The 25,925-nt window shown below is 44.2% G+C and overlaps 1 protein-coding gene and 1 long non-coding RNA gene across 3 annotated transcripts in view; one reads left to right on the forward strand and one right to left on the reverse strand.

The window, feature by feature from the left end:
• C11h3orf70 (similar to human chromosome 3 open reading frame 70) overlaps positions 1 to 25,925 on the forward strand; it is a 50,280-nt gene that overhangs the window by 19,079 nt on the left and 5,276 nt on the right.
• LOC148002690 (uncharacterized) lies at positions 106 to 12,089 on the reverse strand. Of its 2 annotated transcripts, XR_015633671.1 has the most exons (4): positions 11,884 to 12,089; positions 8,608 to 8,973; positions 7,998 to 8,071; positions 106 to 469 (listed from the first exon to the last, which is right to left on the reverse strand). It is a non-coding gene; the product is annotated as an uncharacterized LOC148002690 (long non-coding RNA). The 2 variants fall into 2 exon arrangements; XR_015633670.1 differs by lacking the exon at positions 8,608 to 8,973.

A 25,925-nucleotide genomic window follows, 5' to 3' on the forward strand; every position in this document is an offset into this window, starting at 1 on the left:
TCAGCCTTCTGGTTTATCAATTTGCCACGTATTAGGTATCGCCTTACCCGAAAGAGAAATAGCAGGAATAGAAAGAGAAGATTGTGTACACAAACACCTCTGACGTCATGTAAATCCAAGCATCATTTACTGCTCTGGTCACAAAGGAGGGGAGGTAGCCAGTTTGGGAGGGAAGGAGTATTTCTCTGACTGGTGCTTTGTCCCATGTGTGAGAAGGGGTTGAGAGAGAAGGAGGCATCACTCCATTGCAGGTTCAACTCTCATTTGCCCAGGCTGTGTGCTCTGAGCTATGGCAGACCTTAGAGTGTCAGCCGGTGGAGCTCATTCACTCCTGTTTCCCAGCACGTAGCAGGTTAGGTGTCACGACTTCTGCCTACCTCTAAGGTATTGGAAACGAGGAAGGTAGTTGAGAGGATGCTTGGCTGGTAAACAAGGGTTTACATCTGTCACAGGGCTGCAATCCCAGCACCTGGGAGGTGGAGGAAGGGGATCAGAAGTTCAAGGTCATTCTTTGATACATTGTAAACTCTAGGCAGCCTGGGCTCCACCAGACTGCCTCAAAAGTTACTGAATGAAAAAAATCTTAATGACAATTTCTTTTGTTTATTAAGTAATTCTTAGAGTAGGGATAAATACAACATCAGATTGTGGGTTTAACAACCCTCTTGATGTACAAATTGACATCATTTCTTCAAGAACTTTCTTGACTTTTGCCAAAACTAGGCAGAAAGATACATACATGTAATTTTTTTTATAACAAAGTGCAATTTAAAATGCATCTCTGGTTAGCTTCTAGGAACTGTTTCATATTCTGTGGCAGGGGGAGCATGTGAAGGCTAGGAGGTTGCTATCAAGTGCTCTCTACCTTATTTTATTTTTTAATTAAAACTTTATTATTGTTTGTGTGCACATGGCATGTGTTGGTGCATGTCTGTGTGCGAGTGCGCGCACATGCTGTGACACACACATGGAAGCTGGAGGACAGGTTCTCTTCTTCCACTTGTACCTAGGTTCTGTGACTTAAACTCAAGTCACCAGGCCGCACAGTGGGTGCCTTTATCCACTGAACTATCTTGCTGGCCTGTTGCGCCTTATTTTTTGAGACAGAGTCTCTCAACTGATCCTAGAGCCCAGGGGTTCATCTAGATTTGCTGTTATGGAAGCTCTAGGGACTCTTACTGCCTCTGCCTCCCCCGCTCTGAGATTATAGCACTCTGCTTCCCCCCACCCCCTTTTTAAAATGTAGGTTCTAGATATTGGGCTCAGGTCATCACGCTTGCATAGCGGTACATTTACTGGCTGAGCCACCGCCCCAGCTCAATTGTATATTCTTACTGGTAGCTTATAGATGCATAGAGCTGTAAAATCTGCTGTTACTGTTAGAATCTCTTGGTAAATTCTGCCTGTTGTTTGCATCTTTTTTTTTTTTTTTTTTTGTTCTTTTTTTCGGAGCTGGGGACCGAACCCAGGGCCTTGCGCTTCCTAGGCAAGCGCTCTACCACTGAGCTAAATCCCCAACCCCTGTTGTTTGCATCTTAAGCGTCTGCCAAAGGTGTGTGTATCAAAGTCTTAGTGTGATTTCACAGGTATGGTCTAGCGGGAAGTCTTTGAGTCAAGCCTGAAAGGTGCTATGAGTCCTGTGATGGCTAATCTTGACGACCAACTTGACAACGGGATTTGGAATCACTATAGCAACAAATCTCTAGGCATATCTGAGTGATTATCTAGATTGATTTAATTGAGGTGGGAAGAATCATTCTAAACTGTAGTACCATTGCCTGGGTTAAGGTCAGGCCTCTTGTTGCAGCAATGAGAAAGTAATTAATTCAGAAAAATTGGTACTGGCCATTTGCTTGGATCAACCTGGTCCGGTGGTTTGTAGAACTTCAGAACTGGTTTGCATGAGGCATGCAGTGGAGTTTCGAACTTTGGGTTGGAAAAGTCCTAGAGTTGTGTAAGCAGAGCTTACCGGGCCATTGTGATGGGAGTTTGGAAGACTAAGGTCAAGAGAAATGCAGACAGTGGAGGCCAAGACCTTGAGGTTTCAGAGGAGAACAAAGACTCCTATAAGGACTGGACTGGGGCCATTCCTGTCATATCCTGGCCAAGAATGTGGCTCCATCCTGCTTGTACTCTGAGAACTTTAGAGAGATTAAATGGAAAGGTAATGTACTAATGTGCTTAGCGGAAGGATTTTCAAGCCAGGTTAGCATTCAGGCTGCCACGGTTACTGCTCTCTGTTCTCACCCAGGCCTACAGTGAGAGCAAAAAGAACAGTTCTTGGCTGCTGCTGAAGACACCACACTGCGGTCATAGGACATGGAGAGAGCAAGTTGGTACTGAGTAGAAAGCTTACTCCCTACTGGCCAGCATGTGTGGTATCAGAAGGTGCTGTTTTAGCAGAGGTTCCTCTGCCTTCCATGTGCACATTAGAGTAATATTCTAGCTCTGTGATTTGATTTTGGTTTGTGTTGAGTCCGTAGGCCACTTGGTGGAGATCTGACTTTCATTTACGTATCCTGGGGCTCTGTTGTGAGGTTTTTCTTTGCATAGAGGATGGCATATCTCCTGGTCATTTGAACCTCATAACTGCAGAATGCTTTATTCCTCGGTAATATCTTTGCTCTAAAACTAGTTTTACATTAATTTGGTAACTCTATCATTCTTTGGAAGAATGTCTCTCTGTTTGGATAGCCTTTCTTCGCTGCAATTGGTGGCTTTATATTTAAAGTGGGTTTCTAGGAGAGAGTATACTATTGGGTCTTGCCTTACATCATGACTAAAGATCGTGGTTGTTACTAAGGAAATAAGCATAATTTTGCTACAAATAAGAAATCATATTGTACTTAAGAAGCTTGCAGAACAAGAAGAGGGGTTAGAAGTGTATCATATGGGAGGCTGGAAGGAAAGTGGGGTTGTCACCAGGGTATGGGAATGTTTAAACCAGAAACATCAGCAAAACCAGTGGTCTCTGAAAGACAAGAGTTCATGTGTTCTACAAATAAGAGTTAAGAGCAATGTGGTGGGAGGGCAGAGCAGATGAGAGAGAATGAAACTTGTGAAGTTACAGGCCAGGACATGTAGGACATTCAAAGGACATTGCTATGTATGCTCTTACATCATGACATGACAGGTTATTAGAATATTTCCTGCTAACAATCAGGAGAGGTATAGAAAAAAATCTGTGCAAAAATCTGTTGTAAGTATAATAAACTTTTTGTTGTTAAGAAAAACAAAAACAACCCCCCCCCCAAACCCTAAGTGACCTGGCCATCAGTTATCTCTTCAGATTTGTTTCAAAGAACGTGTTGCTTTTACGTTAGACCCTATCGACATCCCTTTAGTGGTTCCTATACCCACCGTTCCTCTTTACCACTCAGTTTTCATTTTGTTCTATTTAAAAGAAAGGTATAAGGTAGAAAAAGGGTAGTTTCTTGATTATATAATTGGGAAACTTTCTATATTCGAGGGGTATGACTGTTAAAACTCATTAACAAGTTCATCATCTCATGACACTGACTTTATAAAAAGAATAAGAGACAAAGGAGGCCACTGTATATTAATAAAGGGAACCATTTATCAAGAAGATGTAACTATCGCAAGGCTGGGCGTGGTGAAGCCTTTAATCCCAGGCAGGTAGATCTCTGAGTTCAAAGCCAGCCTGATCTACATAGTGTGTCCCAGGACAGCCAGAGCTACATAATAGAGAGACCCTGTCTCAAAAAAGAAGAGGAGGAGAAAGGGGAAGAAGTGGAGGAAGAGAAAGAGGAGGAGAAATTATTGCAAATATGTGTTCACTGCATGCTGGGGCACCTAAAATTTGAAGGGTAAGCATTAAATGCATGAAAGAAACGCATCGGACAGGTCCTCATGATGTTAGTGGCAGACCTCAGTGCTCCACCATCATCATCTTTAGGTAGGCATTCCAAATTAAAACCCAGAGCTAAACCGTCACACAGACCGATTAGTTTTTAACAGATATCTACAAGACACCCCATCTGAAAGGCATGAAATACACCTCAGTGGCCCAAAGACTCTCCTCTAAAATTGATCACATTATATGGACCACAGTGCAAGCCTCAATAGATACAAAATAACTGAAATAATTCCTTGTATTACCAAATTATAGCGAGATAAAATGAGTAATCACAGAGATGACACAAATACTTGGGTACTAAACTTGAATGGACAATGTCCTAGAATCAAATGGAAATGAAAGAACAGCTCACTAGAGCCTCTGGCACGGCTAGGCTGTTCTCAAAGGAGGGCTGATAGCTATAACCGTGCTCAGAGAAGGGCTTATAGCTACAACTGTGTGCTTCTAGAGAAGGACTTACAGCTACAACTGTGTCTCAAAGAGCAGCTTATAGCTGCATCCATGTGTTCTCAGAAAGGGGCTTATACCTGTAATCATGTGCTCTTGGAGAAAGGCTTATAGCTACAGCCACGTACATTAAACATCATAGGAGTAACCTCAGAATGTACCTCAAACTTTCAGAAAAAAAAACAAGAAGTCAAGCCAAAGGCAGTCGGAGGGAAGAAGTACTAAAGACTCATAGAAATGAGTGAGAGAAATGCTAGAAAACTAATATACTCAAATGAGGAGTTGGCTATATAGAAAAATAAAGTTACAGATCCTTACCCAAACGATCCAAAAGAAAGAGGAACCCAACTCAGTTACTTTTCTATTGCTAGGAAGAGACACCGTAACCAAGGCAACCGATAAAAGACAATGTTTACTGGGGCTAACAGTTCCAGAGGGTTAGAGTCTGTGCCCATTATGGTGGGGAACATGGCAGCAAGCAGGCAGGCTTGCTGCTATAGCAATAGCCGAGTGCTCACTCTGATTCACAAGCATGAGGTGGTGGAGGGCAGGTGCTAACTGGGAGTGGTGCGGGTTTTTGAAACCTCAGAGCCCGTGTACAGTGAGTGATACATCTCTTCCAACAAGGCCACACCTCCTAATCCTTCCCGAACAGTTTCACTAACTGAGGACCAAACATTCAGACATACAAGCCTAACAAAGTGTAGGCTATTTTATTCAAACAACCTCAGAACCCAAATAAGAGTATTAGAGATGATTAAAGGAACTTGTTAGAATAGACTGCAGTGAAGTCCTGAGGAGTACCAGGGAATAGTTTGAGACATAAACTCAGAAAAGCTGGAAAATAGGAATGAATATTTAAACATGTATGACCTCCCGAAATTAAATTGAGAGAGAGTGTGTGCGCGCTATAATTTCCCCGATGAGCATAGATGCAAAAACTCTCAACAAAACAAAATAAAACAAAACACAAAACAAATTCGAGAACACATTAAGTATTGCGAATGTCATGACCAAACTTCACCCCAGGAATGCAAGGTTGTTCAACACAGATACCAATAAATGTAATAAAACCTACAATAGACATGAGGACAGAAATCACACAATCATCTCAAGAGATTAGAAAAAGGTATTGGATAAAGTTCAACGCACCTCTGTGGTGGTTTGCATATGCTAAGCCCAGGGAGTGGCACTATTAGAAGGTGTGGCCTTGTTGGAGGAAGTGTATCACTGTGGGGGAGGCTTGGCAACCCTCCTCCTAGATGTCTGGGGATGCTCAGTCTGTTCCTGGCTTCCTTCGGGTGAAGATGTAGAACTCAGCTCCTCCTGCACCATGCCTGCCTGGATGCTGCCATGTTCCTTCCTTGGTGATAATGGACTTAAACCTCTGAACCTGTAAGCCAGCCCTAATTAAATGTTGTCCCTTATAAGAGTTGCCATGGTCATGGCATCTATTCACAGCAACAAGACCCTAAGATACCTTCATAATAAAAATAATGAAGAAGATGTGAACTGAAGGAGAAGATCTCAGTGTAGGCACTATGTTGCTGTGCACTGTGGGAAGATTAGCCTTGTGTTTCTCAAATGCTGATTCCTTTGCCCCCATATCTGGTTGTAGTCTGGACATGGCATTTTCTAAGTATCTCCTGAGGGACTTGCCTTCGATTTTCTTTTGCCCCCCCCCCACCAAAATTGAGATAAATGAGATACTTAGAATAAGTATTACAATGTCATTGCAATTAGATATTTGGACAGAGAAATCAGCATTTGAATAATACAAAGATAATCTTTACAGAGTGTACAATAACATGCCTAAATCTTAACTTAACACAATGAAGCTATATATGACAATGCTATAGGTAGCGTACTGTGTGTGTAACAGCGACAGACAGACAGACAGACAGACACACACACACACACACACAGAGAGAGAGAGAGAGAGAGAGAGAGAGAGAGAGAGAGAGAGAACATTTTCTCCAAACCCTCTGGAAGAGGATAAGGAAGGTGTCTACTCTCTGCTGTTATTAGGATAGTGTTTGAAGACTTGGCTTATGCAATAAGACAAGATTAAGAAATAACAGGGATACTGACAGGAAGGAAGAGATGACATGATCTTGGACATACAAGATCCTAACGCCTCACTAGAAAATTCAGAGTTCTGGTAAACATTTCCAGCAAAATAGCAAGATACAAAATCAGGATGCATAAATCAGTAACTTTTGTGTATATCAGTAATAATATTGTCAGGAAAGAAATCTAGAAAAACAGTCTTTTGATGAGTATAAGGTCTCTACAATGAAAATGTTAGGCCACCAGAGGAAGAAGTTGAAGAAACTCTAAATGATGATCCTGGGTGAATGGATTGGCAGGGTTAATATTGCTAAGTTAGCCACATTACCGGAATCAGTCAACAGAGTCAGTGCGAGCCCCATCAGATTTCCAATGGCCGTCCTCAAAGACCAACAACAAAATCCTAAAAGCTAGCACGGAGACAAAACAGACTCAGAACGACCACAAAGTTTCGTGCAGAGAAAAGAATGCTAGAGATAGTGCAAAACCTGATCTTAAATTGCATCCACACAAAACAGCTTTGGGAGCTGAAACGGGAATCACATGGTTTGATTGGGCCTGTGCAACTTAGCCAGGTGCTAAGTCAAAATTAAGTACAATCAAGCAAAAGGGAAGGACGCTAGAGATGTAGCGTGTGTGTGTGTGTGTGTGTGTGTGTGTGTGTGTGTGTGTGTGTGTGTGTGTGTGTGTGTCTAGCAAGCATGTGGTTCCAGGTTCAACTCCTAGTCTAAGAAGAAAGGAATAAAGGCGGCACAGAGGTCTAGCGGGAGTTTCTGGAGAGATTAACCTTTTGGTACACAGAGAACCTGGACTAGAGTTAACAGTTAAGTTCATCAGCTTAGAAGAACACAATACATATTTGCTTTTAAGGGAAGACCATTGGACCCTCTTCCTGCTGCCCTTCCAGCTGCTTACAGGGCCAGCTTTATAGACCTTCCTTTCGTGTGTCTCAAAGTGGACTAGAGTAGGCTACATTTTTTGCCCTCCATGAAAATTAAAGTTGGTCATATTTGATTCTATTTTATTCTCTTTGGTGGTCGTGGTAACCCCACTTTATCGGTCACTATCCTGGCTGGTTCTTTCGTAAGCTAGAGTCATCTTAGAGGAAGGAAATACCCTACACACAAGCCTGTAGGGTATTTTACTTTTGATTGATGATTTATGTGTAAGGACCCGGGTCACTGTAGGTGGTGCAACCCTGGGCGGTGGTCTTGGGTTCTGTAAGAAAGCAGCCTGAGCAAGCCATGAAGAGCAAGCCCATAAACTGCACCCCTCTATGGCCTCTGCCTCAGGGTCTGTTTCCAGTCGGCGGCCTGAGAGTTGTAAATGGAAATTCTTTTTGGTCATGGTGTTTTATCACAGCAATAGGAGCTAGGATAGGCCACGTATTCCAGGAAACAAGAGGGAGAGGGAGAAAAGAAGAGATTGGTCCATAGCATTCTGCAGACTGACAGGTATGAGGTGACAGGGGAGCCCAGGAAAGCCTGCCTGGGAAGGGTGTGGAAGCTGCAGGTGTCCCCTGCGTGGGCAGCCAGAGGCTCCCTTCTGTTCTGTTCTTAAACAGATTAGACTCTCCTGTTCAGGCAGAAGGCCGTCTACTTACCAGAGCTCACCGGCTTCTGTGTTAATTGTGTCCAAGACCATTTTCCAAGTTGACATGAAATTAGCCACCACCACCTACCGAGAAGCAATGACAGGTTAGCTGGATTTCCAAGAACATGCACTTTGAGAAGTTTTTTTTCTGCCTTCATCATATTTTGGGAGCTCTTGTGATTTCGTGACAAAGCTATAGATTTTTCTGAGTTATTAGCCTTCTCAGCAGACTCTACGAGATAATTGTTTTGAATAGAATGAGGTCCACTTTTATCCAACAGAACAACAAAAGCCTCATTAATCCCTTTGCTTGACTGATCCTGTAGTCTCACTCCATCCAGTCCTGGCTGCAGGAACTCAGGGAAGCCTGTGTGGTTCTTCATTAGCGACTTAGTTTTTAATCCTCCGTTGGTACTTTCAAAACCAGCAGGGCACCGCTTAGGGCCTCATTTGTAGTCTGACTGCTCCCCAGGACGGCGTGATTTGCTTGGATTAACCCAGGCCCATCCTGAGCAAATGCACCTGCCGGCTTGTCCTTTCTGTGGGGCCTGTGGCTTTCTCTCTTGGTGAGGGTCATATCTGTTTCTCTTGTCCTTTCAAGTGATAATTTTCACACATACCGAAAAGAATCCCTGCGGTCTTGTTTCCACATCTCAGGTGTATCCGCAGACTAAAACTCTTCAAACACCGTGATTGCTCATTTTCGCAGGCCGGGTGTGGACTGGGCCTCACAAGCCCGTCCCAGGCCAACCGCCTCCTTAGGCATGCTCAGTGCGGCTCCCATTGCTTTGGGCGGGACTCACTTATAAATCAGGGCGCAGTCTTTTGGAGGGAGACCTTGAGTGGCAAGCAGGCAGCTCCTTCCAGTCCTTCTAGGGGTCTGCTCCAGCCTCGGGGGAGAAGAGCTTTGGCAGCCTTGGGCCACCCTCAGTGCTTAGCTGTCATTCAAAGAGCCGTAGAACAGCATCATAATGGTGCCTTTCATCCTGGAATAGAGATAAACTTGTGCTCAGCCGCTCTGAGGGCTGAATCCGAATCTTACTATTCAGGAAGCAGGTGTAGGTTTGCCTGGCACTGTTTGGGGAAGAGACTAGCCAAATTGTATTCAGCGTACTCAATAAAAGATTTCTTGGGTTTTCTTAAAAAAAATTTTTTTTTTTGGTCATTAATTGTTGATAAAGGCCATATTGTTTTTTTTCTATTATATATAAGTACAATGTAGTTATCTTCAGACCATATTGTTTTTTTTTTTTCTATTATATATAAGTACAATGTAGTTATCTTCAGACACCAGAAGAGGGTGTCAGATCTCATACAGACGGTTGTGAGCCACCATGTGGGTGCTGGGAATTGAACTCAGAACCTCTGGAAGAGCAGTCAGTGCTCTTAACCACTGAGCCATCTCTCCAGCCCTAAAGGCCATATTCTTAAACGAAATAGATTTTAGAATGCATTATCTTAAATTCTTGCCCCGTTAATATTAAACTTAATTAAAACTATCAGCTTATTATTTGTCCAATTTTAAGCATCAAGAATGTTATTTGTACTTGTTACATAGCGTTTATCCCTCACTAATGTAGGTTCCAAGTCTAGAAACTGGCAAGTTTCTTTTTTGTTGGTTTGGTTTTGAGATGTTGGGATTCGCGCCCAGGGCTTCACACATGCCAGGCAAGTGTTCAACCACTGAGCCACATTCCCGGCCTAAACTGTGTTTCTCAGTAGACGGTCAGAAAATGACTACCTGCTAGAAACCCACCTCTAAGGATCCATAATTTGCAGAAGAGTGATTCCCCCAGACTCAAATCGTATGCAAATGCAAAGAGTGTTTTATTCTGCAGAAGTCGGGCACCCCAGTGAGCTCTCTGGCCTGATTTAAAGCACCTTAGGGGAATTCTGGAGAGGGGTAGGTGACCTTTATCTTAATCTGTTGACTTTATCTCTAGGAACATTCCAGAACCACTGCTGGAGTATAGGGGGTGGAGGTGGGGTTGGAAACTGTTGCTGGGGAAGCCTGGAAACTGTTGCTGGGGAAGTCTGGAAACTGTTGCTGGGGAAGTCTGGAAACTGTTGCTGGGGAAGTCTGGAAACTGTTGCTGACCCATTGTCCTTGCCTCAGGCCCTGTGGTGGGCAGCTTTTAATGGCCTAGCAGTTTCTGACTAGCTGCCTGAGGCCTGGGGTTTTACAGTAACTGATTTGCCTAGACTTGCCCAGTTCTTGAAAACAGAGATTTAGGCCTACTCTCTTGAACCGCCAATTTGAAGCCTGTCATGGAGTCAGCCTATCTCACCACCCTTTCATAGTTATTGAATCATTTTGCTTCCAATAAAGCAACAGAGACCGTAGATGGAATAAAGAGGGCATTTAATCTAAGAAGTGATTAGAGTATATGAGGAAGACATCTATGGTTTCTGGGGGCCCTAGGATAAAGTCACAGGAAGTGACTTCAGAGTTCTGCCATTACATCTGAGCGTTTGAGCTGAGAGGCCACACATTGAAAGCTAGTGCACCCATAGTCTCGTTGGACTGCGTACCCAGTCTTTCTTGTTTAATATTGGCTGTGGAGTGTTTCTATGCATCTTTCCTGCTGTGTGAGACGACATCCTTGCACAAAGACCCAATCAGATCAGTTGTTGGTGGCTGTCTGGGCTTCTTTGTCCTCATCATGCAGTGGCTAAATGGTCAGTGAAGGGGACACACTAGCGAGCTTGTAACTATTAAGTCTGTTATTTCTTGCCCATAATTCTTAGGCTGTCTCTGGTGGCATCAATTTTTAAATTGGCTAACCTAACTATAAGTTGTAAGAGGAAAATACAGGTAATTATTACATCTGATTGAAAAAGAAAACACAACAGCATGATAATATATATTTTCTTTTTTGTTTTTATTTCTTTTCTTTCTTTTTTAATTTAAAAGTTTTTATTGGTTATTTTATTTATTTAGGTGTCAAACGTTGTTCCCCTTCCCAGTCTCTTCTCTGCAACCACCCATTCCATCTCCTCTCCTCTTTGCCTCTAAGAGAGTTCACCCCCATCCACCCACCCACTCCCACCTCACCGCTCTAGCATCCCCCTATGCTGGGGCAACAAACCTCCACAGGACCCAGGGCCTCCCCTGTCATTGATGTCAGATAAGGCCATCCTCTGCTACAAAATATATTTTCTTTAGTTAAAGACTATATAATTTATGCCCATAAATGGTAATAGTTTGGTTTAAAAAACATATCTTACTGGTAGAGAGTGTTTTATTAATATGATTTTTTTTCTTTTTTTTTTTTTTTTGGTTCTTTTTTTCGGAGCTGGGGACCAAACCCAGGGCCTTGTGCTTCCTAGGTAAGCGCTCTACCCCTGAGCTAAATCCCCAGCCCTTTTTTTTCTTTTTTTCGGAACTGGGGACCGAACCCAAGGCCTTGGGCTTGCTAGGCAAGTGCTCTACCGCTGAGCTAAATCCCCAACCCCATGATTTTTTTTTTAATTTAACCTTTTACTTAATTTAAACATTTTAAAAATTAGATGTACACATTCTACTTTATACGTATGAGTACTTTGCATACATGTACATATATGCCCCACATGCATGCTTTATGCTTGAGAGGTCAGAAGAGGGCATGGATCCAGTGAAACTGGATTTATAGATAGTTGTGAACCACTGGGAATAAAACCCCTGTCCTCCACAAGAGTAACGTGCTCTTAGCTGCTGAGCCAGTGTCTACAGCCCCTGATTTTTAAAGTATAAAACTATATTAGTTTGTATAGTTTTTGAAAACGAGGTCCATGAATAATGAACAGACATGGCATCTATAAAAAAAATTAACCTTTAACAGAGTTATATTTAAAATGCAGCACACACTTCCTGAGCCCTGCTGAGCTGCTGTAAACGCAGACGCTCCAGATCTTACCGTTCCCGAGTCAGTCTGTCGGCTTAGTGTCCGTTTCTTATGAATCTCTGCACTTTCATTTCCAGCGCAATAGAGAAGCATGGTGGGTGTCTCGTGCCTGTTTCCCTGCTTTAGTTCATCAGCAGCTCCTGTCTGTCGAATGGGAGGCTCTGGGTAACGTTGCAGAAGTCTACAGCCCTGTGCTGGTGGCATGGCAGAGAGCTACCGCCAGACTGCCAGGCTCAGGTTTGGTTTTACTGCTCACAGAAGGATCAAATTTCTTTGTTTATAAATGGAGTTTCTAAACTCCAGATTTAGAAATGTGCTGTTCAGTTTGGTGACTCAGGCTCTGCGAGTGGCAGAGATGATCTTATAAAATGTCTGTAAGGTTGAGGTATGTTATTTTAGAAGATCAGCAACAGGGCTGACCATGTCTTAGTGTTCCTGAGATCATGCATGCAGCTTTTCCCACCCTGGTCAATACCCCCTACCCCCATCTGCCATTCTGAGTGTATCTTCCTCCACTGCAAACACTGAACATATGGTTTTCATGTTTCTTGCCAACCCCAGTGACTAATCTTGCAGAAATGACTCACTCAGCTATGGTCTATAACCACTACTCTACTCTACCAGTTCTTCAGATGAGTAGGACTTTCTGAGTAAATGAAAGAGTTAGGCATAGTCACTATACAAAACCCTGATTTGCCTACTGCTCTGGCTTCATTTCTCTTTCTGTGATAGACTATCCTAACTAAAAGCAACTTAGGGAAGGAAAATGTTTATTTGGTTTACAGTTCCAGGTTTCAGTCTATCACTAAAGGGATGTCAAAACAGGCTGTCATGCAGCTAGTCACATCATATTCATAGTCAAGAGCAGAGAGAAACTAATGTGATTATGTTACCTCCCTGCATACTCAGACAGGTTTCTTCTATCACACAGTTAAGAGCACAGCCTAGGGAATGGTGCCACCTACAGTGGGCAGGGTCAATCAAGGTAATCCCCTACAGGCTGACTTGATCTAGATACTTTGATGGTGCCCGTGCTGCCACAGTGTGGAGAACCAGAGTAAGCCTGGGGGATTTAACAAAAGACAGAGATTCGGTCGTTCGTGCTACAGGAATGCCAAAGCTTTACTGAGTTTCACAGTATATATACCCCAAGTCCACCGGGTGAAAAAAACCCAGGAAGCACAATGGAAAAACAAGTTTAAGTTCTCAGGATAAAAACAGGAACAAAAAACAGGAACTGACTCAATGGTGTTACCGCCTATTGGCCAAACAGAAAAGGCCAAGATGTTCTTTTGTTAAAAATGAAAGTTTCCACATGCATAGAAAAGTTGGGGGGGGGGGCAAACACTGAGGGAGCCCAGGAGGGTCTGACAAGTCCCCCTTTTTTATTTTTTAAAGTAACGCCAGTCTCAGAGTGGCTGTCTTAGGTGGGTGCCAATCCCAAAGGGTTGCCTGTCTTTGGCTAACTACGTCTTGTAAAGGCTGAGTCAGATTTGGGCAGAGGGATTGTCTCCTGCCAATTAATATCTTGGAAGCTTTTAAAAATAATTTAAAGTAAACTATCTTTTCTTACTTGAATTTTCCGTGCCACTATTTATTTATGATATAACTGATTTCTCAAATATTGAAAAGGACATTGTCTTTGAATCTTTTCTGGAGCAACAGCTACTTCAAAAATTTAAAGCTCGTTGTAAGAGCAAAGGCTTATAGTAAAATTCCTTCAGAGGTATCAGTTAATAAAATCCCATCCAGTGAATAATATACACTGGAAGATTCAAAGTCCTAACTTCTTGTATTGAAGCAGTGACAATTTTACATAATGTAGGGCTATTAGCCATTCCTTTGTAAAACTTTCCAATGATATCACTTCATGGGCTCTCCAAAATTATAAGCAAGTTCACTAAACATAAACCTTTTTTACAATCAACAGGATGTAAAGAAACAGCATAAAAACAATCCTCCAAATCCATAATAATTCTATGTGTATTTCTTGAAACAGCAGTTGGAGTAAGCAAATAGGCTGTAACGTTCTCACAAGTTCCAAAGCCTCAGCCCTTTGCAAATCCTGAAACAATCTCCACCTGTTTGATTTTTACTTAATTACAAATATGTGTGAGTTAGAATCCTGAGCCTGCGATCCAACTGTAAACTGTAGCCAATGGAACACTCGCTATTTAACCACAGTCTTTAAGTTTCCCTTGCAACACGAGAGCACAACCACAACTTTGGAAAGCAAAACTCAACCTCCAACAAACAATCCAGTCTCTCCAAAATCAACAAGTGTATCACTCCCATGTTACAAAGTTTGGCTGCCAATTCCTGCACAGGAATACGAGACAGTGCAGCCTCCAATACCTCAAAGAGATTCTTCCCTAAATCTTAGCTTTTATAAATCTGGTTTCTAGGATAAGAACAAAATATTAACCAAGTTGGAGGTATCTTTAGAGACCTGTTTCCCTGGGTTGGCTCATGCCCTGTGTTGTCTAGAATGACTTTATCCAAATTACCAGTTTTTAAGCCGACTTTCTGTTACCGATGTTACAAATTTTTAACCATACCCAATAACTTAAAAGCCAGTAATCTATAACTAAGACATGCAGAACACATTTATACATTTAAAGCCAATCAGAAACCAAAAATGAAGTGGCTACACATATCTTTAATATTTAGACCAAAAACAATTCTCACTTTTTTTAGCTGTCATTTTAAGAGAGGAGCACCTTGCCACCTGTTGAATCCAATAAACACAACCACAGAGATTTTTTTTTCTAAAAGAAACAACAATCAGATCCCTTACCATAGAAGCTGAGGAGCTGATGGCCCCTTTAAAATAGGCTTGTGTAGACGCTCAGCCCCTGGGGGGCTTCTCCAGCTGACCTAGGCTCCTAGCTACTGGTGCAGGGCTCCAATGGCCAATTGAGACTGCTATTTATTTATTTATTTTTGAAACGAGTTAAAACCAAATCAAGGCATGAATAACAGGCAGGTAAAGTTTTAACCATTTTTTCTTTTGAACATGAAACACAGAACAGCATTCAAGCAATGAAACAAAAAACAGACATAAACTGACAGACGTGGACAGCTTGGTGCACCAAGAACAAATAGACATAGAGGGAGAGAACTAGATGGTGTCCCATCAAGGGGACCCAGATATCCTACCTAAGGGACCCAGAACCAGGAATAAGCAGTTCTCCAACAGGAGCCAGCAAGGAGGCAAGATGTCTCCCGACCTCCTTCTGTCCCTAGGAGAGCTCCGAAAAAGCTTACGCTCATTTTCCTTCTCTCGCCAAAGCATCTGTGGAGAATTGGGAGACCTGCTTTTCTCAAATCCATTCTCTCTCATGTCTAGGGTGTAAGCTGTCTCTAGTCAGGGTCCAAAGACTAAAAGCATCTATGAGAATTGACTTCACTTTTCTAGATTTTAGCATAACTCTAAAAGAACACATACACAAAAACACTTTACCATTACCTTGTCTCTTTTTGCAAGGTTTCCTTCACACCTGGGGCTTCTGTGTAAACCATGCCACCCCGTCCTTGTTCTCAGGTCCTACCTTTCCTTTAGTTTGCAGTCTGTGCTTTCTGTGGAGCCCTTTTCAGCCCTTTCAGCCTTTGCTTTTCTATAAAGTTTTTTTTTTCTCTAAGATTTATTTATTCGTAAGTATATTGTAGCTGTCTTCAGACACACCACAAGAGGGCAATGTATCTCATTACAGATGGTTGTGAGCCACCACGTGGTTGCTGGGATTTGAACTCAGTTCCTCTGGAAGAGCAGTCAGTGCTCTTAACCACCGAGCCATCTCTCTAGCCCCAGCCTTTGCTTTTCTCTGAACACTGTGCATAGTTTGTAGCACAACTCTTTGCTTCCTTCTCCTGCAGAGTATGTGTGTGTGTGTGTGTGTGTGTGTGTGTGTGTGTGTTGAGTGGAAATCTCTCCCCCAGACCCAACACATGAGTTTTCAGCCATATGTGTATGTATATGTGTGTGTATGTGTATATGTTTATGTATATATGTGTGTGTGTGTGTATTAACACATATGCCGCGTGTGTGTGTGTGTGTGTGTGTATGTTTGTGTTGATGAGTGGAAATCTCTCCCCCAGACCCAACACATGAGTTTTCAGCATATGTGTATGTATGTATGTGTGTGTATGTGTGTGTATGTGTATGTATATGTGTATGTATATATGTGTGTGTGTATGTGTCTGTGTGTATATGTGTATGTATATATGTGTGTGTGTATATGTTTATGTATATATATGTGTGTGTGTGTGTATTAACACATATGCCATGTGTGTGTGTGTGTGTGTGTGTGTGTGTGTGTATGTTTGTGTTGATGAGTGGAATGCTCTCCCCCAGACCCAACACATGAGTTTTCAGCATATGCGTATGTATGTGTACATGTGTATGTATATATATGTGTGTGTATGTATTAACACATATGCCATGTGTATGTGTGTATGTGTATATGTTTATGTATATATGTGTGTATATGTATGTATTAACACATATGCTGTGTGTGTGTGTGTATGTGTGTGTGTGAATGATATGTATAGATCCCTTAAATCTCAGAGACCACAAAACTGGAAGGTTTAACATCTGAAGAGTCTGGTGCGTCATCACCCCTGGCAGTGGCTGCAGGGCATTCCTAAGTGAGCTAAGATCCCTCCATGTTTTGCAGGCCCCACTGGTCTCACTGTACTCTAGAGGAGTTGAGGTGTGGACCACGGTGATGGGGATTATGGAAATCCACTGTTAAAGGACTTGCCCTGTGCAGGTTGCTTTGTGATGCTTGCTTTTACAAGGAAGGAGAGCAGGGAGCAGCGGAGTCCCCTGTGGCCATGACCAGCCTTATTACTCATCATCCACCTCTTCCCTGTTCGACTGAAAGCCAAATTTAAGTTGGATCCTAGAGCAGTGTGTAGTGTGATGTTGATACCTGACTGGGGTTCTTAGTCAGATTTGTCTGAGACTTTCAGTGAGAGAGGCAGAGGAAGAAGACAGGCAAATGTGCCTGCTTTCTCCTTAGAACCTGCTCTCTAAGGGTTGGGGATTTAGCTCAGTGGTAGAGCGCTTGCCTAGCAAGCGCAAGGCCCTGGGTTCCATCCCCAGCTCCGAAAAAAAGAACCAAAAAAAAAAAAAAAAAAAAAACCTGCTCTCTAGCTACCAACATCCCATCCTCAGTTCTGCATTTGTCTGGCCCCTTCCACCCTTTTAATCCAGTCACCTAAGGCCTCCTCTGCCCTTTTGCCCCGTCCTGAGGCGACGTGTACTGAATTCTGCCTCCTGATGGTCATCCCCGACTGCACAGGCCAACACAGGTGCAGCTTCCTGTGGCTGATTTGCTGAGGCCTCCTCTCACTTGGCCAGCATCGCTCTTAGTAGTTTGTTATTATGTGTCTTTTCCTGTGTTGAGTTGTTGAGTGGGATCTTTCCTGATTTGCATACACAGTGGCTCAGAGGCCAGTTAGAGCCCAGTTGTTTAGACCACGTCCTCAGTGCCCCGCACACAGTTAAGGTTCACTTTATTAGTATTAGAGTAGATGTGGGCACAAGCGCAGAAAGTGGGGTGTCACAGCGCTGGGTCAGACCCTCTATGGAGGACTCTGCACATGGGGTATAATAGTCTCAGAGGTCTGAGGCTGGCCAAACGGTGGCCTGACAAGGTCTATAAACAAGAAGGGTAGCTTACAGTACTCTGGGCACCAAGCTGAGGCTTAGAGACATTTTTCTTTTTTTTCTTTTTTCTTTTTTCTTTTTTTTTTTTTTTTCCCCCGGAGCTGGGGACCGAACCCTAGGCCTTGTGCTTGCTAAGCAAGTGCTCTACCACTGAGCCAAATCCCCAAACCCGGAGACATTTTTCAACATCTGTCTGAGGTGAATGTCTAAACCACTTGTACACCCTGGAACATCAAATGTAAGAATGTTAACTATGTTAAGAAATCCAAGAACAGAGGAAGAACACATTGGGGCTCACGTGGGATGGCTTCAGTCCAGTCTTTAATCACCACCTGCAGGTGGCCGCTGCCTTGACAGGGAGTGGGGGTGGGGGGATGGGGTAGGGGATGAAGTGTGGGAGTGGGGTTGGGGAAATGGAGGAGTGGAAGGATGGGGTATATGGATGGAGGTGGGGGATAAGGTGTGGGAGTTGGGGATGAGGGGTGCAGGAGTGGGGGTGGCTATTTCTCCTGATTTCTTTCTCTCCACTGCTTGGATGAGAACTTCATAGTCCAACGTCCTTTACAGCCTCTTCACTCACCTCTTTCTGGTCATTAGCACACATTTTCTCCGTACCTGCCCACCCTGCCTCTCTGAGATCTTCACAGCTCACTGTGGTACCCACACTGGGTACCGTGGCCTTGCGCTCCAGGACCCACCCAGCCATACTCCTGCTGCCTGAACCCTACGCTGAGTTTACCCTGGCTGTAAAAGGAATCTGGGATAGTCTGCTTGCTCTGCTCAACTGCAGAGTCCCCAGCCTTGGCAGAGTCCCCTGGGGCCTGTCCTTCTCCTGCACGGCCGTGGGCATGTGCTTTACATTGCCCTGAAGTGGTTTTGCTTTTTCACATTCTGTCTCAGTCCGAATGCTTCCAGAAATACCTCCGCATCTTGTGCAGCCTTTTCTTCCCCTGTGGCATTTGACTTAGTTCAGTGGCTATTCGGTAAGCCCTCGTTCAGTAAGTGGATATGCCTACCGGGCTGTCACACCAGGGATTTGCTTCATATTAAATGGGATCCACTAAGGATGGCGCAGGCTGTAAGTAAGAAACTAGCATGTTGCTTACATCTCTAATTAGGCCTTTGCTTTAGTTAGCTTTTCACTGCTTTGAACAGACACCATGACCAAGGCAACTCGTAAAAGAACAACATTTAATTGGGGCTGGCTTACAGTAGGTTCAGAGGACCAGTCCACTTTCATCAATGCGGAAGCATGGCGGCATCTAGGCAGGCCTTGGTACAGGGGGAGCTGAGAGTTCTGCATCTTCATCTGAAGGCCTCTAGGAGAAGACTGGCCTCCAGGCAGCTAGGATGAGTGTTTGAAAACCCACCTCCATGGTGACACACCTACTCCAACAAGGCCACACTTATTAATAGCGCTGCTCCCTGGGCCAACATATTCTAACCACCACAGTCTTCAACGTACTAGAAAGTGCTTGCTCTTCTGTATTGCCCTGGAGCACACAGTGGATACAGATGGCTTCTGTGGGCTGGGTGGGGAGTCTAGCCTCTGTAACACTGTTTCCATTCACTTGTGGTGTGACTGGCCTCTCAGCTCAGTGACTGATACACTGTAAAAAGTACTAGATAGCATTTCTTTCAGGATAGAGTACCATAAACAATTGTGGCTTGATGAAAAGCCAGTGCCAGTACCTGAGCTGGGCACTGCCCCAGGACAGCCTGCCTTTCCTCTGCAGATTTTCTTTCCCAATCATATTTCTCTTGGGCTAATACTAAAATGACTGCATTCATGAGAACAGGGTATTTCCTGTGTTAAGGGGACACACATTTAACAAACATCAACTTCTCTGCAAAGGAAAAAAATGCTTATATTTCCCTCAGAAGATTTTTTAAAGTCTCAAGTGTGTACGGCTACATACAAAACAGGTAAAGGAGCATAGAGCAGATTAATGGGGCATAGGAACGTATATGGGCCGACCTCCTCAGTTCGGGTATTGGGTGTTGCAGTTTTGTTTTGTTTTCTTTACTTTGTGCTCTATAACTAAGACAATGAAACAGCTTCAAAAAACTGTTTCTGCCATGTAATCAGTCTGTGCTACATGTGGAGTGTTAGGTGAGGAGCATGGTCCACTGAAGGCTTGCACTGACTCGAGGTGAGCCCTGGAGAAGGAAGGGGACTGCCACCTTACGCTAGACAATCACCTGCCATAAACATGAGTGAGCCTGACAGTGTGACATTGTCCTGCTTCTGTTTATGCAGGAAAACATAAGTCTCTCCATGTGCGGAGACTCACTGTGATATTGTGAGCAAGTGTCCACAATGTTATTCCTCCACAAATGGTATCATTAGAGACTTCCAAAGACTCACGGGAGGTACTTGAGTGGATTTGATTGATCTTCCTGAAAATGTTGAAGGAGATTCCTTTCAAAGAAATGAGGCATCTGAAATACATTTTTCCCATGTTGGTAACAATTGTTTTTTGTGTATGTGCAGTTAATCATGTCCTGTGTTTAACTTTAGTCTCATTATTTAAAAGGGATATCAGTTTTTCTTTTAAAAATTACTAATAAGAATATCTCTTGTTTTCTGGTCAGCTTTTAAGTATAGTTTGAGTTTGTGGAGTGCGGTGTCACGTTTCAGTGTGCTAATCAGATTAGAGGGACAGAGGTGTCTTAGTTAGGGTTTTACTGCTGTGATCAGAAGCCATGACCCAGGCAACTTATACGTTCAGAGGTTCAGTTCATTATCATCAAGGCGGGAGCATAGCATCATCCAGGCAGGTATGGTGCAAGAGGAGCTGAGAGTTCTACATCTTTATCTGAAGGCTACTAGCAGAATACTGGCTTCCAGGCAGCTAGGAGGAGCATCTTAAAGTCCACACCCAAGTGACACACCTACTCCCACAGGGCCACACTTTCTAACAGTGCCACGCCCTAGGCCAAGCATATACAAACCATCACAGGATGTATGGGTCACCTCAGACTCAGTTTTTTGTCTGAGGATTCCATCAGCTATTTTGAAAGAGTCAGTTACTGTCAACCGTAGACTTCTCTGAACGTCAGAAATTGCTGCCACCCAGCAGTGGCACTCATTAGCCATCCTCCGTCTGGCTTTTCAATTTTCTGCTACTATTAATAGTCCCTGCTTCTGTGAGACCAACTATTTATTCTCCACATACAAGACAGACTCTGCCATACCGTCTTCTGCCCTATTTTACTCGCCATTCCACCGTCCACTGTACTCTTACACGGCTAAATGCCGTGCCCCTGGAAAGGGGTGCAGTGACTCCTCATCGACTACTCTTGGCTGCCTTGACTTGGGTGTTGTGTTGCAGTGAACATGCAGGTGCCTCCCCATTTCCAGCCCACTGGATGTGTGTAGCCAGCAGGCATTGCTGGATCATATAGAAGTTCATTTTTGCCAGGCATGGTGGTGTAACACCTTTAATCCCAATACTTGGGAGGCGGAGGCAGGCACAGGCATCTCTGAGTTAAAGGCCAGCCTGGTCTATATAGTGAGTTTCAGGCTAGCCAGGGCTACACAGTGCAAATCTGTCTGTCCCAAAAAGCAAAAGCAAAAAAAAAAAAAAAAAAAAAGCAAAAAAAAACCCTCAAAAAACCAACCAGACGTTCATTTCTAGTTGGATTTGATTGCTGCCAGCTGGAGGTTGGACCCAGGCTCGCACCCAGGCCGAGCGTGTCTACTTCCACAGACATGCACATTTTACCCGTTCTAACAGAGAGGCCCGCCCTTCATCAGTGTTGAGTAACCTTCCTGCTGCCTTTGTAATGATTGTTTGAACGTTCCTTCCTTTTAGTACTTCGGGAGAGCCTTGCTTTTTAGCATGCTCACCTTGCTGGCTGTTTTCTCCTTTGATAGCCGCCATTCTTGTTGTTGATCTGTGTGTCCCCAGTGACCAGTGTCATTGAGCACTTTTCCACCATGTACCTGTTGAGTGACATTCATATTGAGCAGCTGTCGCCACCATTGGTCTTCACAGCACTTTGCAACCTGTAAACTGAAATTACTTGCTACATAGTTTCTTCTTACGCCCCATGCCTGGAAGAAAACATTTTACCTTCCGCCTGCATGAATTTGACTGCTCTGGGCTTCTCACGTGTGGAATGATCCAGATAAGCTATCTTGCTGTCACTGGCTTGTTTCCCTTAGCACACTATCCTCCAGCGAGCCATGTTTGTCATGCTGAATGTTCTGTTACACATAAACATTTTTGCTTTTATTCATCTGTCTGTCGATGAACACTTTTCTGGATAACACTGTATGTGCAGAAATGTATAGACACTGCTCTGTGGGACTCTGCCTTCGCCTTTGTGTGTATGTCCAGAAGTGAAACTTCTAGATAATTTACTCTCCTTCCACTCCTCTTTGGGTCAGGAATTTGCTATTTATTAGCTCATTTATTGTGGTGCTGGAGATGTGTGCCTGTTCAGCAGGGGACTCACCATGGTGCCACACCTCCAGCCATACGTCCATTATTTCCGTAAAGAGATCAGACAATGCAGTGTTATGTGATAATTTGTCTTGGGGCCGAGGCCTCTTTCCCATCCTTTGTCTTTGCATCTGTGTTCCCGGATCATGGACTTTGCCCAGTTCAGAGTGAGACAGGGCTGCGCTCTGACGCACAATGCCTCTCCCAGCTGGTCTCTTTCACTATGTGGATAGCAGTTCAGACTGCTGTAGTCCAGGGCTACACACTGAGCGCTTGCTATGCAAGATGAGCATCCAAGTTTGAATCTCCAGAACTCATGAAGGGGAAAGCTGGGCGTGGTTGGATGCTCCCACAATCCCCCAGCATTGGGGGATGGGGCGTGGGGGCTGGGGTGGGTGGGGAGTGAAGACAGGCAGATCCTAAGAGTTCATTTGCCAGTCAGAGAGCCTAACATTGAGCTTTGGCCTCAGTGAGAGACTCTGTCTCAAAGCATACGTCAGAGAGTGATTGAACAAGACACTCAGCCAACTTCTGTCTGTGTGTACCTGCCCACTCATGTGCACAACACTCCCACATCCCACCCGAACCCATCCCATCCCCACAGACCACAATACACACTTCAAACACACATGCTACACAAACACGCCTCCCCTCTCCACACGAACACCGAACAACCATGCCTTAGGGTTTTACTGCGGTGAACAGACACCATGACCGAGACAACTCTTATAAAGGACATTTAATTGGGGCAGGCTCACAGGTTCAGAGGTTCAGTCCAGTATCAAGGCGGGAGCACGGCAGCATCCAGGCAGGCACGGTGCAGGAGGAGCTGAGAGTTCTACATTTTCATCTGAAGGCTGCTAGGAGAATACTGGCTTCCAGGCAGCTAGGATGAGGGTCTTAAAGCCCATCCCACAGTGACACACCCACTCCAACTAGGCCACACGTCCTAATAGTGCCACTCCCCTGGGCTGAGCATATATAACTGATCACAAACCAAGAGGAGAGAAACCAAAAAATATAATGGAGATCACAAAAGAGGGAAAGGGAGCAGAATGAGACAAGGGGATGTCAAGACTGGGAAAGAGAGATACAGCCCTGAAGCGCGGCCTCACCTCTCCCCTCATCTCTGAACTAAGCAGAAGCCTTTGCTCCGAGGCTGAGGTTGATTCTGGAAGATAGCAATCAACTGCCCTGGTCCTCCTAGAGTGGTGCCAAGTGGTAACTAAACCAGTGTCACGTGGGGTGGGTGAGCCGGTCAGCACCCTGCAGCGAGCTCATTGAACATCTCCCATCTGTTGCTTCCCAAGCTTAGGAGTCCGGCAGAAAGAAAACTGGACTCTCATTTGCCCATTTCCTTCTAGACAGGAAACCATTTTCTTTTTCTTTCTCTCTTTTTTTTTAAGATTTATTTTATTAATATGAGTACACTGTAGCTGTCTTCAGACACACCAGAAGGGGGCATTGGATCCCATTACAGATGGTTGTGAGCCACCATGTGGTGGCTGGGAATTGAACTCAGGACCCCTGGAAGAGCAGCCAGTGCTCTTAACCACTGAGCCATTTCTCCAGCCCCAGGAAAACATTTCCGGCTTCCTCCATATCCCCAGTACTTGGAGACTGAGATCCTGTGCTGGCCAGTTGGTAGATGTGAGCTGCTCTCATTCTCATTGGCATGGCATCTTTCTTTTCTCTTCCTTCCCTCCCTCCTTTCTTCTTTCCTCCTGAAACAGGGTCTATAGCACTGGCTGGCCTGGAATTCCTTTTGTAGACCAACTGACTTCAAACTCAGAGAGACAGACAGACAGACAGACAGACACACACACACACACACACAGAGAGAGAGAGAGAGAGAGAGAGAGAGAGAGAGAGAGAGAGAGAGAGAGAGAGAGATCTCCTGCTTCTGCTTTTCAGAGGGCTAGGATTAAACCACCACACCCAACTCTTGCTTTGAATCTTTTGCAGATACAGAGCAGTGCAGGGACCTGGTCTGTTGAAAACGGAGTCCCCAGGCAGGTGTAATCAAGTTCTAACTTTTTTCCCTGTCAAACTCAGCCCTTGGGGTTCACATGATTCATATCCATGCAGGCTTTCTGGATATGTTTTTTCTCCGTGGTACTCCAGGGTGAAGCCTAAGCTAACCTGGCCTGGTGCTGATGGCCAGCAGTGTGCTCTGTGGCACAGCACGGCACATGGTCCTGCCTGTAGTTGCTGTTCTTCTTTGTCTTAACGTTAAGACAAAACAGCCTGAGATGGTCTTCCTAACAAAGCTAGTTTGATTTGAGGATTTTCAGCTCGACCAAGAAATAAAGCATGATTCTTCTGCAGTGAGATGTTTACAAGGATATCCTAAACACTTGATCTTCTATTAGGAGAGGACTCCCTTGGGATATTGGGCAATATCTGGATTTTTTTTTTAATTGTTTTGTCAAATTGATAGCAAGAAGCCAGGCTAACCCTCTTGTGGTGCACCTGGATAGCCCCAGGAAAGGATGATCTGGTCTAAAATCCCAGTGGCACTAAGGTTTAAAAGCAGCTACAATGTGTGTGAAGGATGAAACCCAGCCTGACTAAACCCACTCATCCAACAGGGAGGACACAGAGGATGCCCACAGCAGCGGCTCCTCAAGGCTTCCTTCCCTCTTCCTTTGCACTTAGATAGGTGATAAATGGATGACAGAAAGATGGATGGATGATAGACAGGTGGTAGATTGATAGATGATAGGTGAATGATAGATGATGGATGATAGATTGATAATGGATGAGAGATGGATAGATAGATGATAGATGATGGATGGATAGATAGATAGATAGATAGATAGATAGATAGATAGATAGATACTGTGTATGTCACCCACCCATGTGTGAAGGTCAGAGGATAACCTTGGGTGTCCATCCCCAGCTTGTTTGAGGGAGGGTCTTCCCTTGTTTATCGCTGTTCCCCAGTTTAGCTGGCCTTAAGTTCCTGGGAGCCTCTCCTCTCTCTCCCTTCTCCCTGTAGCTGTGTGAATGACACACAGGTCACACACCTGGCTTTTACATAGGTTCTGGGAATCTGAACTTAAGTCATTAGGGTTGCATTGCAAGTCCTTTTATTATGCGACATCTTCCTGGACCCCTTTTAGCTTAGTATTATGAAATAATTTTAGACCTACAAGCTGGTGTGGTAGCAATAGTTTTAATCCTAGTACTCAGGAGGTAGATGTGGGTGGCTCTCTGAGTTTGAGGCCAGCCTGGTTTACATAGCTAGTTCCAGGCTTGTCAGGGCTACATTGTGAGACCCTGTCTCCAGTAACAACATTAACAACAATACCAATTTGTTAGACTTACAAACTGCATAGTTTTAGTCCATTTCCTTAGCAACTGGCACTTGAAAGACTTTCTAGATGTAGGAAAGAAATAAAGGGAGTGTGGAAAGGAACACATTAAGACACCATTGTTTTTTTCCAAGAAGCAGCTGAGGGCCCAGCGCAGAAGGGGAGAGATAGAGATGAGAGAAACCTGGGCTGCCTGTGTGTGCACCTGCTGGGTTTCCGTTCTGAAGTGGCCACGGCATTGGTGTCTGGGAGACAACAATGATTTCCCTTGGGTCTTTAGACAGATTCAGCCTTAGCCTGCTGTGCAGTGGTCAGGACAGTCTAGTAGGCTATTACCTGCTAAATACATGTGTGCATACGACTAAAACACCCCGCCTAGGGCCTCAGGCATAGCCCAGTGGCGGCTCACACGCTCACCCCTGGGTTCCGTCTCTAGTACTGCAGTAGGAACAAGGTCAAAACACAAACACCTACAAAGGGACGCTCGCCCATATTTTTTTAGTAATACATTGAATACATTGAAATATATTAATATGTGTTAACCTATATTAGAATTAAAAATGAAGTTACGGTTCTGTAGTTTATTGTTTTCTCCTCCGCTTGTGTGTGTTG

The sequence above is a fragment of the Rattus norvegicus genome, chromosome 11 (assembly GCF_021556685.1).
Source record: "Rattus norvegicus strain SHRSP/BbbUtx chromosome 11, alternate assembly SHRSP_T2T, whole genome shotgun sequence".
NCBI lineage: Eukaryota > Metazoa > Chordata > Mammalia > Rodentia > Muridae > Rattus > Rattus norvegicus.